The sequence below is a fragment of the Anas platyrhynchos genome, chromosome 15 (genome assembly GCF_047663525.1).
Source record: "Anas platyrhynchos isolate ZD024472 breed Pekin duck chromosome 15, IASCAAS_PekinDuck_T2T, whole genome shotgun sequence".
NCBI classification, from domain to species: domain Eukaryota; kingdom Metazoa; phylum Chordata; class Aves; order Anseriformes; family Anatidae; genus Anas; species Anas platyrhynchos.
The window spans coordinates 5,433,356-5,448,990 of NC_092601.1; the positions used below are offsets into that span (position 1 = coordinate 5,433,356).

The 15,635-nt window shown below is 34.1% G+C and overlaps 1 protein-coding gene across 25 annotated transcripts in view; it reads left to right on the plus strand.

Annotated features, from left to right (window-relative positions):
* RBFOX1 (RNA binding fox-1 homolog 1) overlaps nt 1-15,635 on the plus strand; it is an 895,957-nt gene that overhangs the window by 551,723 nt on the left and 328,599 nt on the right. The window lies entirely within an intron of this gene.

Genomic DNA, 15,635 nt, shown 5'->3' on the forward strand with positions numbered 1-15,635 from the left:
TTTTGTCGTGGTAGTTTAGAGACCAAAAAAAAAAACGTGTTTAGTGAGCTGTCAGAGAGATTTCTATATCATTGTTTGTATGAGGTTCGTAAATTATCTGAAAATTACCTAGGAGCAAAACTATTTCAGCTGAGGTAGAGGTCCTTCCCTCAATCTTTGCAACATGTGAAGTTACAGAGTTTCCAGGTCCATTATCTGTGCACTATATGAAGACTTACTTTCTACAGAGAACTTGATCTTGTTTATTTGAGCAAGAGCTTGCTGTAAATGTTATCTGAAAGTGATAGGGAGGAAAAAAGCTGCTTTTTGAAATAAACATTTTATTGTGACCATTAGTAGCCTTCATTATCCGGTTCTTATGCACAGAAGTTTGCTGGCTTTTTGTCATCCTCATTCCACAGCTTTGTTAATACACCACCATGAAAATGAAAGTTTCATACACATTGACATAATTAATGAAGAGGCAGGCAGCGTGCTCTACCAATTAACACCACAGGGAAAAGTAAAATTGGCTTCCTTTTTGTGTGTTGTGCCAAAGTTAAGGACTGTAACACACAGCAGATAAATAGAGATCCTTTTAATGAGCTGCAAGATAGAGCTGAATAACTCTGAAAGGATTTTGGATAAACATTGCCAGCTATTTAGAGTGTTAAGAGTAATTGATGAGCTTTGTTAATTTTATTTATTCATTTATTTATTTAATTATTTATTTATTTTGGGGGGGGGAAGGGGCAGGGAACCTGACAAAGAATGGAAGAAGTGCTAGTTAATAACTAATTTTTCTTTTCTGTGTAGCTATTAGGCACATTGAAGAATATAACAAGCAGTTCTGAACAACTATGGGGAAAAAATAGAAATGGTTTACCAGCTCATACTCAACCAATAAGTTTTTCAGAATTCAGTTTTTCAGCTTATTATTTCTGTACTTACTATCTGCTCCTAATGAAAACTTGCCTAATTGTTCTCTGACTCAGGTTCTAAGCAGCCTATCCATCTGGCAACATAAGACATCACTCAGCCTTGATTTTTTCCAACTGCCCCAGAAGTCCTAATATTAAAATTAATATAATAGGAAAGAAAACAGATGAAGTTATTCTGTGGTTTCTGTGAAATATTCTGCTTATCTTGAGACATATGTGCAGAAACTTCAGAGCAGTTCAGGTCAAAACTCTTTTCAAATTGTCCTAATAACCTTTTCAGTAAGATGGCAAGTTTTGAAAACAAAGAAAATCCTAATCTGCAAGGGCTGTTTATGAGCGAAAAAGAATGGACATCGGAAGTTAAAATGCCTGAGTTCAAGCATTCATCATTTAGCTAGAAGTCTTTGGTCAGGTATTTATGTAATAACAGAAACCTTGACTGCTTAATATCACCAGCTAACTCAATGCTTTTTCTAAGCAAATGAAAAAATCTCCTTCACTTTCTGTCCATTCTAAACTATTTGAATTTTAACTGTTATGCCAGAATATAATAAGACTCAAAAATAATGTTGAACTTTTAAAAAGTATTTATTCAGAAAATAAAAACAGTAATAGAAGATATTAACTTATTTCCCACTCTCCCACCCTCTAAATCTTGAGTCTTCAGCTGCTGGGAGATTGAATTTCTCCCTAATCACTTGTCCGGTAATGAAGATGCATCTATATATATATATATATTAATTCATTTTTATTTATGTTTCATTTCCTCATTAGGTAGTCAGTATTATCTCAAACTTACAACCAAGAGTTTTGATTTATTTTCTTTTCCCACTGCTCACACTTCTATTACTTCAGTTCTTCATCTCTTATTCTGTTTTCACCTTTCCTTCCTATCTCTATATACCCATTCCGAATCGTTCTTTTATATTCTCCTTACGTACCTGGTACATTGTCTAATATTTTCCTACCCTAGTTTTCATGTTAATCTCCCATGAATTAGTAAAATGTCCTCTAAATTTTAGTTACTTCTTTTTCTCCTCTTTAACAATTGTCCTTCTGCTTATGTCCTTCAAAACATTTAATGCACTCTCTTCTGTCCCTAATAATGGGCCAAGTCTCTCTGTTGTGGTGATGTTTGAGACTTCCTGGCTATTCTCAGCTAATATGATGGCCGTCATCCTTCGTTCTCAGCCAGCTGGCTGTAACTCTGTCTCCACTCTGGCTGTTGCTGTCACTAGCAAACTTATCTCTCTTTCCCAAGTATCTGAATATTCTGATTCTTTTCTTCTGACATCATGTACTCTTTATGCCACTCTATGCATATGCAGTGACCCTATTGCCTTTGTGTGCTGCCCAGTAGAATAATTTTTAGAAGGTCTATAAACCACAGTGGCAACCAACTGATGAGGTGAGTGTGGAGCATGAGACTGAGAGGAAAGAGGACTAAAGTCTGTATAGAGTTAGAAGAAGAAAATACTTCATTGGCTTATTTTTTGAGGATTCTATGCTTAATTGTGTCTTTGTCTTCTACTTTAGAAAACCATTTGCACTCTTTAATGCTTCATTTTCCCGTATTTGTACAGACAGGATATTACTGAAATAACATGTTTAATTTAATTTATCAGTCTCCAGGTTGTATGAAGTTTCTCTGTTGAAACTTGCTGAAGATAAAATATAATTAATCTCTTAACTCTTCTCACAAAAACTTATAATGTGATAAATATGGTAAAGACTGATGATCATGTCTGTGATAGAAAACTTGAGATATGGAGATCTTAAATGCTTAAATCCTTGATGCATTCACATCTTATGTAGCAAGTGTATTTCCAGCCACCGTGTGTCTGATAGGCAGAACCAGAGAACATACTGAAACAGAAGATGACAAGAAAAACAAGAAGTACAAGATAGCTTCGATTGGATGAAATCTTGAATCGATTTACATTCTTGAGTTTGTAATAAGGACAGATAAGTAAAAAGAGAGACCTATACAATCAGGAATGCTTTGAACAAAAGAGAATTTTTTCCCTGTATGGGAATTAGCACTCAGTGATATTGTCAGGCAATATTAGCAAACTACTCTTTGTCACAAGGACCATAATTGCAAAACTATCACTTTAGTGAGTTCCATGCAGGATGGGCCACGTAGTGGCTGTTAGGAGCAGTGATCTGCATACAAGCTATGTCTCAGGTGGCTCAGCAACCTCTGACTGCAGGAACTCAGATGAAGATTCGTCTTTTGAGGACAAATGCTATGTTTCACATAGCATTTCTTATATTCTTAAGTGTTTGCTGCTGCTCACAGGATTCTAGACTAGTCGAGCTTTTTCTCTTAGGCAGTATGGCAATTCTTATGGTTTAAAAGTATGTATGAGTAAGATGTTGTAACAAAATTGTCATGATCAATAAAGGCTAATTAATTACAAAGTTCAGAAACCAATGAAAGAATTTCTTCATGTTGTTTATATTTGTATGCCATAAACTGTATTTCCAACAAATAAATATGAAACACTTATGGTGAACTGGTTAAAGATTATTAATTACCTACCTTTGTATGCAATATATATGCCAGTTCCAATCACTAATAAATCCATCAGCTTTGAAGGTTTTCCTTTTCATTTCTACTGAACTGTTAGTGTATGTGACAGGCCATGGTTCTGTCAGAACGAATTGTCCCCCTTGAAAAGTTGGCAGCACAGGGAAGTGACAACTTAATGGAAGCTAAAGCACTCTAATGGCAGTGCCTGGTGAAAGCCGGGGACAGTCATCCATAGCATTTGCCCTGGCTTTTGAAAATGTCTCTTTGCATTTCTGGTTGTGTGCAAGATATTGGAGCTTTACTGGAGTCACATTTACAGGCATTATTAAATGAAATATGATTCACTAAAACATTTGTTTGTTGATAGATGCTGTTCTACTGAGGTCAGCCTGTGTGACATAGTGATCATGTGCATGTGCTCAGGAGTACTACAGGATTACTCATTTTAAGATCCTTGATTTTAGGTGTCACATAAACCCATTTTGAACTCATAAAATAAATAGAAATGTAAACACTTCGTCTAACTGTTTATATGAATGCATAAATATTTTTATTTAGGTATGAATGCAGTATGTGTTTAATGGAATGAATGAAAACACAATGCACTTTTTTAAAGCATACATGTTTACAAGAGAACAATATATGAATTATTTCTAAAGCATTTTATCAATAGTACGAATTCAAAATTGTATTGACACAACGGATAAAACTATTGTTCCAATAATTAATACGTGCCGGTCAATCTATTTTTAAATGGCATTAGTGTATGCTAACATATTTATGTGTAAATAAATACAAAGCCAGTCATTTACGTACATTACATTTGAGAACTGTATTATAACTACCTGGTGCATACATTTGAATATTTTAATTGTAATTACATTTTAACATTCTAATAATGTTGATCAGTGGATATTCCGTTTAGATTTTTGTCTTTTTAGAAGGGTCACGTGTAATTAATTTATTTCTTTCTGCTGTTTTTGCTTGTTTGTTTTGGTGTGACAGTGGCTTTGGGCATAACCAGAACACTACTGGTATTTAAGTGTTAGTAGTTGATTTACTTTAGGATTGGGACTTTCATGTTGTTCAGCAAGTAATAATTATTCTTGAGAAGAAAAGGTGAATGATGCAATCAGACCCTATTTTTAATGGTGGTCTTAAACCATTTACAGGTTCTTAACCTGTATCTGTTTAATTTCCTCCTTCCTCTCTTTTCAGCCATACAGTAACCATACAAAGCTCTCCATTCCATATTGAATGATACGATAGCTGGTTCTGATGCACACTCTCAACTACTTACTGATATTGATGTACTAAAAAGGAAGTTCTAAAACTTTTTAAAAAACGCTTATGTATTGTTTCTGAAGTATCCCTTCAACAGCTCTGTGGGTACAGAAGACATTTGTAAGCACCAGAATACAAAGTTAAGTTGCTGATAAAGGTGTTTCTTGTAGGTTTCTTGTAGATAATTCTATTAAATTGCTTCTCTTGCACCTTAGATAAGTTTATGCTTCAAAGTACAATTTGGAGCTATCCAAAAAGCAGTCCATGCTACAACTTACAGCTCTGAACAAGAGGGAAATGATATAAATATTGTCATGTGATATTCTGCATCTTGGTTCCTACTGAAATGTTTACAAATGGTGACATACTTAGAAGACATGCTTGTTTGATTCAGAGTTGTTGTTGGGATTGTAGGTTATGAGATCCACTGATGTAACTGAAGTCTTTTACAATCAGAGAAGGTCCATAGAAAAATTAGAAGAGAGAGGGACAGCAGAACGTATGGGAGAAAAAAAGGGGAGATTATAGAAGTCTTGAAGTGGGGGAAGTTAAAGTCCCCCATGAGAAAAAGTGCTGGCAGTCAACTGATTTCCGCCAGCTGCTTGTAGAACGCCTCATCTGTCTTTTCATCCTGGTTTAGTGGTCTATAACAGACCACCACCAGGATGTCCACCTTGATGGCCAACCCTCTGACCCTTATCCACAGGGACATAAAACATTCCTCCTTTTAAAATAATTGCTTTTTTTTTTTTTTTTCCTTTTATAAATGCTATAGACAGTATCTGATTTACCATCTTTAATGCTTCCTCTCATATCGAAACTGAAGTTTTCTGTTTTTTAATAAAATTCCTGATATTCTTTTCATCTTGAGTGGTCATCAAAAATTTCTGAAGCTCTTGCAATTTTCTTTCATTAGGAAATAAATTGAAAATAGAGATATTTCCTACTTTGACTCACTTGTGTTTATTAACAAAAAAAAAAAAGATATCTAGACATATTTTGATATGAAGGAGAGGAATCAAAAAGTAGAAGGTAATTTCCTTGTTCATAGGTGATTGGCTCCTTAGAGGCAATCCTCAGGCCCACCAACTTCTCTACGTTTTTCTATAGCTAGAAATCCTCAAATGGACCTTTTTTTTTTTTTTTTTTTTGGGGGGGGGGGCACTTCCTTGTCTCCTCTTGTAGGTTCTCTGAATTTTGTCTTTTTTCCTCCAATAACACACTGTAACAAAATGGCTCCAGCAGGACACCTTTGCTCACCATTATCTTTGGTAGTGACAACTGCAGTGTTTGGGTTCACAGCACTCTTGTTTTAGCTTTCTAGTTCTGTTAAGGAATTTTGATGTTTTAAGGATTTTCATGAGTTGTATGAAGCAGTGTCTGACAGTAACCATAGTCTAGATGGCTTATAGTAACTGATGTTTGTGGTTTTTGGCTGTGAAACAGTTTTCAAAGTGCTTAATTCTCATTTATACATTTTCAGAGAGTAAATGCCTCAAAGTAGAGTAGCTGTACATTTGCCATTTTATATTCAGTGACTGACTTGTGTCTGGTTTTTGATTTTTGCTTTTTGGTTTCTTAACAGAAATACTCTGTATAAAAAATTGCTCCCTTAACAGACAGAATAGGAGCTCACACAATGTTTACCTCACTTAAATTGGAATGTTCAAACATGTTGTATTTTGTAGTGTGGCTATCTATCGCCAGTTCATGCATATTTAATTTTTAATGGTGACCACAGAATCTGCATAATGCAGTTTTTGACAGTTTTGCTTTTTTTTTGTTTTGTTTTGTTTTGTTTTCAAACTTGTAAAGGCCATGTAAAGGTAACAGTCCAAAGTTAAAAGAATTGTCTTAGAAAATAAATAATTGAAGTCTGTTACATAGTCATTAAGAAAATAATAATCTTTGATTTAGCCAAATAATGATAAACTTCTAACAGGTTAAGTGCAACAGCAGCACTGCATGGCCAGTAGTGGTTTGGCATCACCAACCCCACTGGGTCCTCCCCACAAGTGGAAGGAAGCCCCTTGGGGGTTTCAGTTGGAAGAGTGCGTATCTCATCTGACATCTTTTTATCTCATCTGGTATACTTTCTTTGGAGAAAGAAAGGTAAAGAGAAAGGAAAGAGAAAAGGAAGAGAAAGTTGTCTATTTCAGCACATCAATTACAGAGAGCATGACTGTTATGCAGCAGGCACCAAAACAAAGCTGATGACAGGGAACGACAATGTTATGAGTCCATCTACTAGCGCCTGCAGTGAGTTTGTTGCACTGTAGCAGGTCACCATATGGAAGCAAGAGTTGGTCTAAGAAAATATTACCATGTAGTTTTAGAGAAAACACATTTTTTCCAGAGGTTTTGGAGATGGGTAATTTCATAACAGAGGAAACATTTTGACAGCTTCGTTTGCTTTAGAAAGAACAACTCCTTAGTATTGCATCATACTATACTATTATTGGTAAATTATTGAGCACAGTTTTTTCTTCAGGTAAAAATTTCATCTTCAAGTATGATGAATGTCACCCATTTTACAGTGGGTGTACCTAGCTCCTTTAAGAGCCAGTGGTTCAAAAGCTGTGATTTGCCACTTTGATTCTGCAGTTGGCTGAAATATTCGGCTTCTTTCTTTGCCTTTTATGTATTCCTTTTGATTGAATTGATAGTGTTAGAGAAAATACAGATTGAATACAACCTTTTTACCCTAAACTTAACCAGTTGAGTTAATTATGGCTTTACAGGTGTTTATATACATATATATGTATATGCATTTATATATATATATTTCAATGCACACAAACACATATATATATCTATCCTTTTCAAGTCAATGAACAATTTGCTGTATTATTAAGATTTATACTGTAAGCTGAAGCTTGAATTAATTCTTCCACTTTAATGGTATTTTGTTTTCATTTATTTTAACTGACTAAATCCAGCAAACTGTGATCTTCACTATTCTCCTTTGCAGAAAGCTGCTTATTGCTGCAAGTTATTTTATTCATATATGCATATATGCATGCACACTTACGTGTGTATATATGTGCATATATATGCAAATTACTTACCAAAGCTATGTCCAAATTCATTGTTATTTTTGAAATATGTTTTAGAATTGATAAAATTTATATTCTGTGAAACAGTATCAAGTTCACACATGCACGAAGATTGAAATATTTCTCTGCATGCTGTAATTCAATTGGAATTGAATTTTTCAGTTCACACATACAGCTGTTTCCCCCATACCTATTCATCCTGCTTTTAAGAGGATTTCTTTCAATTTATGCAGTGTAAATATATGTAATAATTTATATATATATGCATATATATATATATTATGTATATACTGTGCCTCATGTATGGATTATATTGGCAGATTTGGAAGAGACTTTTAATTTAGGCAAATGTATAATTTAACATACAGGTTTGCAAACTTGTAAGAATTCACTTATAAGAATGTTCACGTCAAGAAAAATTTGGACTCTGGAGAGGTATTAAATTTAGTTGGAACTTGGACAAAGATGAATGTGCAATAATGAAATAATGATTTAGTTAATCTCTGGACTACTTTTTGGGTGTTGCAAAGGAAAAAAGTAAAATACAGCTGCAGTTAGTCTAGATTAAAGCATTTTTCTCAGAGAACTTAAAGAAGTTCAGGGAAATAAAAATGAACCTATTCTGCAACATGCTTTTCTCCATTTGCTTTTTTTTTTTTTTTTCTTTCCCAGTTTCATTTGCTCTACCACTAATGTTTTCATACCTTCTTAACTTATTTTTAGTGTTTTTAATCCAAGACAACTAAATGTAGTTTACCATGTATAAACGCTAGGTGTAAATGCTTAAGATGGAAAAGCCGAAAAAAAGTTTACAGTGTCATAAAACTTTTTGCTTGGCTCTGAAATTCTGAAAGGTAGATAAATCACCTAAAATCTCTTTGTCCCTAAAAATTTCTGTAAAAATTGCAAAGGTGATGTGATTTCAGCTCAGGAAACTGGACAGGAACCTGCCAGGGACAGTAATATGCCTCATTCTGTTTACATGAAGTGAATTTGGAATTCACACAGAAAACTAATGGAGTCTCTGGTGTCTTGCAGATTTCCTTGGCTTTATCTCCTATGTATAATTAATGCAAGCGAGTCAATAAGTATTTTTCTGTAGTAGCCAATAGGCAAGTATGTTTGGAAAATGAATGAACTGCTCAGATTAATTGCACAGCTACCCCCCTGAATATCTTGTTGAAGTACTCGAAAGGAAATGCCATCCCTTTTATATCCAAAGGATTTATTTATTAAAAGTTATTCCTAATCTCAATAACATTAGATATCAGATTGGACTGAAAGTAATGCTTTATTATCATTGTACTAGTCCTAACAATTGGAAGCTATTAATTACTGTAACAGAATATCTCATGTGAATATTGATCTCAATCTACTCAACCAACTTGTTAGTGTTCTGCATAATAATGACCAATTCTAATAATAATTAGAAAATTGTATGTTCTGAAATGTACCGTGGTTTACTAGACAACAGAAAGACTTAAATGTAAGTTTTGTATGAACTTTTTTCCTTAAAAGAAAGAAGATGATAGTATGATACATTTAAGTACTCTTTTTATTTGCATTTTTCTAGTCATTTTAGAGGATATATCACATTTGAGTCTAGATTTATACCTACATTTATTTTAGCAAAGTGCTGCTTATCAGTACTCTGTCAGTAGATTAAAATTTATCTCCTGAGGTGAAGAAATAACAGGTATATATATATATATATATATATATATATTTTTCTAGACAAGTTTTAGAAACATTTTTAATCTATTGGATAATTCTATCTGCAGACCTCTGTTTTTATTTTGACTGTCACTGCTGTAACATCTGAAAATATTGTTGTAAATTGTGAAGAAAATCTTATAAGTGGTGAATAATGAGTGAAGGTTCATTTCCTTGAAATGAACAAGGAAATGCAAGAAGGAAAATCCTGAGTCCTCAAAGGAAATAAGAACTTATCAGCATACACTATGTTCAAGTTCAGACAGAGTTGGTTTTTTTTTTGTTTCCCATTTTAGCATGAAATCAATAGGGAATGCATAATTTTTTAGATGTGTGTGAGATTACAAAGCAAATGGTTACAAATAGGATTCTCAGCTGCCATACAATCTGGCATAGCTCCTTTCTGCTCCACAGCTCACAGTTGCATTCAGCCCATTGCTGATGTGATGCCACTTTTTGGCTCCTTGCCCATCTGTTTTAGTGATTACTGTCACATAAACTGATATTTCTAAACTAGAAACTGTGTTGTTGAGAGATTGCCTATTGGATTTACCTTTTGTGATATGTTACAATAGTTTATTGACTTGTTACTTTAGCCTATAAATGTTTCATTCACATTTTCTGCAATATATAGAATGATACTATAATTTTTTGAATACAGGAGGAGTTCTAACAGATTGTAATCAACTTTTAAAAAATTTTCCTTTTGTTAATAATTATACTTTCAGAGTTTTAGTTCTTTTTTAAGGTCAAAAAAGCAAACAGTATCCTTGAATAAAGTATTTGTATCAAGTTTTGGCAGATTTTTTAACAATTGTAAAATACACAAAGTGGTTTGTTCTATCCAAATTATCCATTAGTACAAGACTATCCTAAATTACATCATTGCATATGTCAGCTAAAGTACAAAGATTTCAGGAGAATGGGGAAGACCATAATTCTTACAGAAATTAAATAGATTCAAAGGTGAGGTACAAGAAATGTAGCATCCAGGAGCAGGCAACATCCTATCATCAACTTAATCCATTTACAAACCCAGAAGCAACTGTGAAGAAGCCAGCACAAATGTCAGTGGAATATGCCAGAGAGCCAGATGCCATCACTGGAAAATTACTTCCCCAGCTTGGCATCTGTGCCTTCTGTCTGTCATTCAAAGAGGAGAAAAAGCTGGGCAAATGTGATTATTTTGGGGTGCATATAGAACATGTTTTACTGTCTTCACTTTTTCTCTCTTCATAGCAATTTTCTTGGCTAATTTGCATCAAGCAATACAAAGTTTGGAAAGGGTACAGGCATTTTTGTATATATATATGTGCATACATATATATGTATAAAAATGTGTTATCTGTTTACATTTGGGCAGGAAGGAACAGAAAAGGGGGGGGGGGGGGGGGAGGAGACCAGGGAAGGAAACAGAAGAATGCATAGCAAAGTAAAACCAGAGCAACACATAATAGAATTATGAAAACATTTACCTTTCATTCTTTCTAGTGTTTATTTTTTTTTCGATAGTGAAACTTTAAAAATTTCTCTAACTTTCCCTGAATCAGATGTCTTCTGTAAATCAAATGAACTCTTGGTACTTTCTATTTGAAATGACTATTCTCTTAGCAGGTTCAAAGAATTCAGATTTGGCAAATTATTTTTTACAACTTAAATTGAGTTCTTCTATATTCTTAATCTGCATCTGCAATATAATTGTTATTGTTTGATAGTTTTTGTTTTGTTTTGTTTTGTTTTAAATAAAAGGTATATTTTCTGTGTTGTCAGTAGCCAGACTATTTTACTGGGCTTAACAGTTCTACGTTTTCAGGAAATGTGCCTGTAATATGTTTAGTGGCCTCCAGTGACAGTGGAGCCACTGGAAACTGTATAACACAGCAAGTAACTGGTAGTCTTTTAGTTAGCATATATGCACAAAAGGTGTATTATGTTATTCAAATATCTGTGTGTGTATTGCTCAGATGGCAGTGACAAACACTATCACGTGGGTAATTTTCACCAGTTCTGTTTTCAAGGCTAGATCTTCTGTGAAAATATTTGTGAAAAATAGAGATCCCATGAATAATCAAAATACTTTTTTTTTTTTTTTTAATTTTATTTTAAGTGAAAATACAATAGTAGTAAATATGAAATAAAAATGCTAATTAATTCAGGGAAATGCCCTATATAAAGAGATATTGATCAGAAAGAGACAATTTGAAGTGAACTGTAGAGTTAAAATATTATTTTCCAAGGCTTAAAAAAATCACACAGAAGATTGTGTTTATGATTCAGCTATCAAACATGTTTTGAAGACCCAATTTAAGGCAAACAATAAAGGTTTTTGATGAACACTTGAGCAATATACTACCCCATTGACAGAGCAAGCCTCCTTTTTGTGTGGTAATGTTGGATTCTGAAATGAAACACAGTAGGTAGGAGAAAGTTTAAAAGATTTCAAAAGCTATCATCTATCTGAGAAGGAAAGCCATTTTTTCCCTCCACTTTAAGTTTCAGTATCTTTTATCTTTCATGCATGCAGTACTTACTTAAGCTATTAAAAAATATGTCAGTGTCACAACATCAGCTCTTATAAGTAAGTTCTGGTTAGAGTTGGCTTGGGCAAAAGTGATTATTTCTGTCTAATTTTATACTTAAATCTTTCGGTCCCCTTCCCGCCTCCCTTTTATTTATTTATTTATTTATTTATTTATTTATTTATTTATTTATTTATTTTCAGTTTCAGCAATCACTGCTAAGAACAAGAATCAATAAGACATAATCATCAATACCATTTGCATTTTAGCAGCAATGGAGTTTTACTTTTTTATTTTTTTTTAATAAATTATAAAGTTTTTGACATGGTGATAAAATTGGCACTGTGCAATTTAAGGTTGTTTTGTCATAAAAAATCCATACACTATATTATAAATACACTATATTTATAGTTCTTCGGAAGTTATATATATCTTCAGCTGCATTATCCTAGAAAAAAAAAAAGTCTTTACCATCTCAACTTGAAATTCCAGGTGTGTCATCACTGAAACGTTTTAGCTTCCTTGCTTATTCTTCTTATTACAATATAATTTTTTTTTCCACTTCACCTTTTGACAACTCAGTGCTTCATGGACTTTCAACCGCCTCAGCACCAGGCAGGATCAGCTGCATCAGGCAGCAGATACATAAGGGACTACGTCAGTCAGGTTTTGGGTATCTCCAAAGATGTAGACTCCACATGTAGTGTGGAAATGCTGTCCCAGTATTTGATAGATCCCTTTTACAGTAAAAAAAATGGTTTTCTTATGTGGAAATTGGATGTCCAGTACGTTGGTTTTTGCCTTTTGTAAACTGCCTGGGCATCACTGAGAGGCATCTGACTCCATGTCTACTGTCTCCCATCAGGTATTTATGCACATTGGAAAGATCCCTCAAGTTGTCTTTCAAGGCTAAGCAGTCTCAGCTCTCTCAGGCTCTCACTGTATGTCAGATACTGCAGTCTTCACTCTTCTGTCTGGTCCTTTGCTGGACCCTCTCCAAACGTCCCTCCCTCTTGTACTGCAGAGCTCAGAGCTGGGCCCAGTCCATCAGGTGAGGCCTCACCAATGCTGAGCAGAGCGGAAGGATTCCTCTTCTGACCTGCTCACTGCATTCTTCCTAGCACAGGTCAGGATACTTTGCTGCAAGGGCAAGTTGCTTGCTTGTGTTCAGCTTGTACTCCTGGACTCCTGTGTCCTTTTCCTTAAAGCTGCTTTCCAGCCAGTTATTCTCCAGCCTGAACTTGTGCATGGGGCTCCCCAGGTGCAGGACTTGGAATTAATCAGTGTACTGCTTTCATTATCTTCATTACCAAGCTTCAGCACATTACTTGCATTTTTAGTGGTAGTATTAGTTGTTGTATTGCTTTTGTTGAGTAGTGGATAAAACCTGATTTATTTATTTTTTCCAGCTCTTTGAACTGTATTCTGTGTGTGAAAATTCTTCCTGGGTATTTGCAGTTTGCAGTTCACAGCACAAACTACTCAAACTTCTTCTTATTGTTGTATAATTTGAAAAAAATTGTTTCTGCTACATCACAAAAACATTTTTTAAATCGGGTATTTTTATAATTACTATAATTTTGTTTAAATTCTGGTTATTTTAACACATTTTTTGTTTTTGTAAGGTTGAAGTTTTTAGATACATAGAAACCAAATTTCAGGCAGAAGTATATTTCCTAAATTCCCTTGTCAGTGCGTTCTCTTATTATGTGTTCTTTCTTTGGAGTTGCATACTGTAAAACGTTACATATCTGTTGAGATATGTATTTTGTCCTTTATTAATTTACTTTGTAGATGTACTGAGCGCTTTTAGTATATTTGTTATTAAGATGTTTTATGCCTGATTGTTTTCAAGTATGAGTAGGAATCTTTATAATTATTTTTTTCAGTTTTCATAAATGTATTTGAAGAGGTGTGGGATGAGATGGTCCATGGTAGTCCTGCTTGTCAGCAGGATCACAATTCATTCGATAGAACAAAGAGGTTGAGAATCTTCCCACTTGAGAATATTTATGGAACAAAAATTGAAGCCATCTAGTTTGAACTGCTGGCTCTCCCAAACCATTACAGCTTCTCTTAGTTCATGGTGTGATCTCAGAGAAGTCATAGACCTGCTGAGACCAGAATGACAGACATTTTGGACTGTATGGTTATTCCAAAGCACAGTGCAGTCACAAATACAGTGAACTACTACACTTTGAGTTAATTTAGCTTAGGCTCAAAACTAACTGTTCTCCATGTTCTACCACTACTCTACATAAAGCCATACATACTGTTCCTTTAGCTGCAACCTCTTGGATGTGCTACATTGGTCCCCACTTTTTTGAAATTTTTTATATCATATTCACTGGTGTTTTACAATAGATGCCGAATTTCATGTATATCGTTTTGTTGTTGTTGTTGTTCCTTTTGTTTTCTCTTATCTCAGAGATTTTGTATGTCAAGATGTTTTCATTACTGTCTACTTGGAAATCCAGACATAACTCATATGAATTTATGAGTCTTGTCACTAGTTTAGTCATGTTACAGCTATTAAAGGTGAGCTTTTAGAAAATTTCAGAGAACTCAGTGCCTTGAATTTCAGTGACAGTCTGGTTTCTTATTCTTCGAAAGCCCCAATGCAAAAACTTTTGTAACTTACATTTTAATTATACATGTTAATGAGTTGGAGGAAGGATGAACCCAGCAGAGACAAAGTTTCTGAGTCATAGAACAAATTTAAAAGTACTTCAAACTACAGAAAATGTTAGTGATCTTTTTTTGGAATTTACAGTGCTCTATTTCTGCGGCTGTAGGTTGGAAACAGATTGGATGTCAGACTGATTGTCAGCATTTGTGTTAGTGGTTTTATACGTGGGTGGTTTCTCAAGTAAAGAATTTCACATTTACTGCAAAAGCTAGTAAGATAACTTTCCTATAGCTAGCTAAGTATTAAAATACATAAGGTGTAATTAATATATAACAAGTATCTGAAAATATATCTTTATTTCAAAGAAAAGAGATTTCTGAAATATAGTTCGCCGTGAAAATGTTAAGAATTGAACCAACAAACTAAAAATACAGTGTTTGGTGTGTGCTATAAGGATTTGATATGAGAAGTTTTAAGTAGCTTCAAATTTTCTCTTTTCTTTCTGGTGCTTCTATCACAATAAAGACTAATTTCTCTGTGCTTGAATAAACATCTACTCAATCAATATGTGTATTTTTATACCTACATCTATAACAGATAGTGGTGTGTTATCTTAGTTGGTTATGTAATTTATTTTATTGGTCTATAGTGTAGTGAACTTTAGCATATTACTTGAAAAAGTGAGCTCTGGCTCACTTGAACGTTTTAAGCACATAATTTACCACCTCACAAAAAGTAGAATTGAAATGGTTCTTTTATGTCAGAAAATTAAGACTTCTGAGCAGTTCTGTGAATGCTGGTAAGAGGAGTACAGTTCAGTGTCTCCAATACTGCAATCCATATTGTAGAGATCCCCAGGATTGCATCATTCCATTTGCATTTACTGCCCCATAGTTAGTAATCTGAAGCCTTTTCTCATAAGCAGAACAACTTGTTAAATGCCAGTGCAGTTTTGCAGATAGTTTTTTTATTGTTACT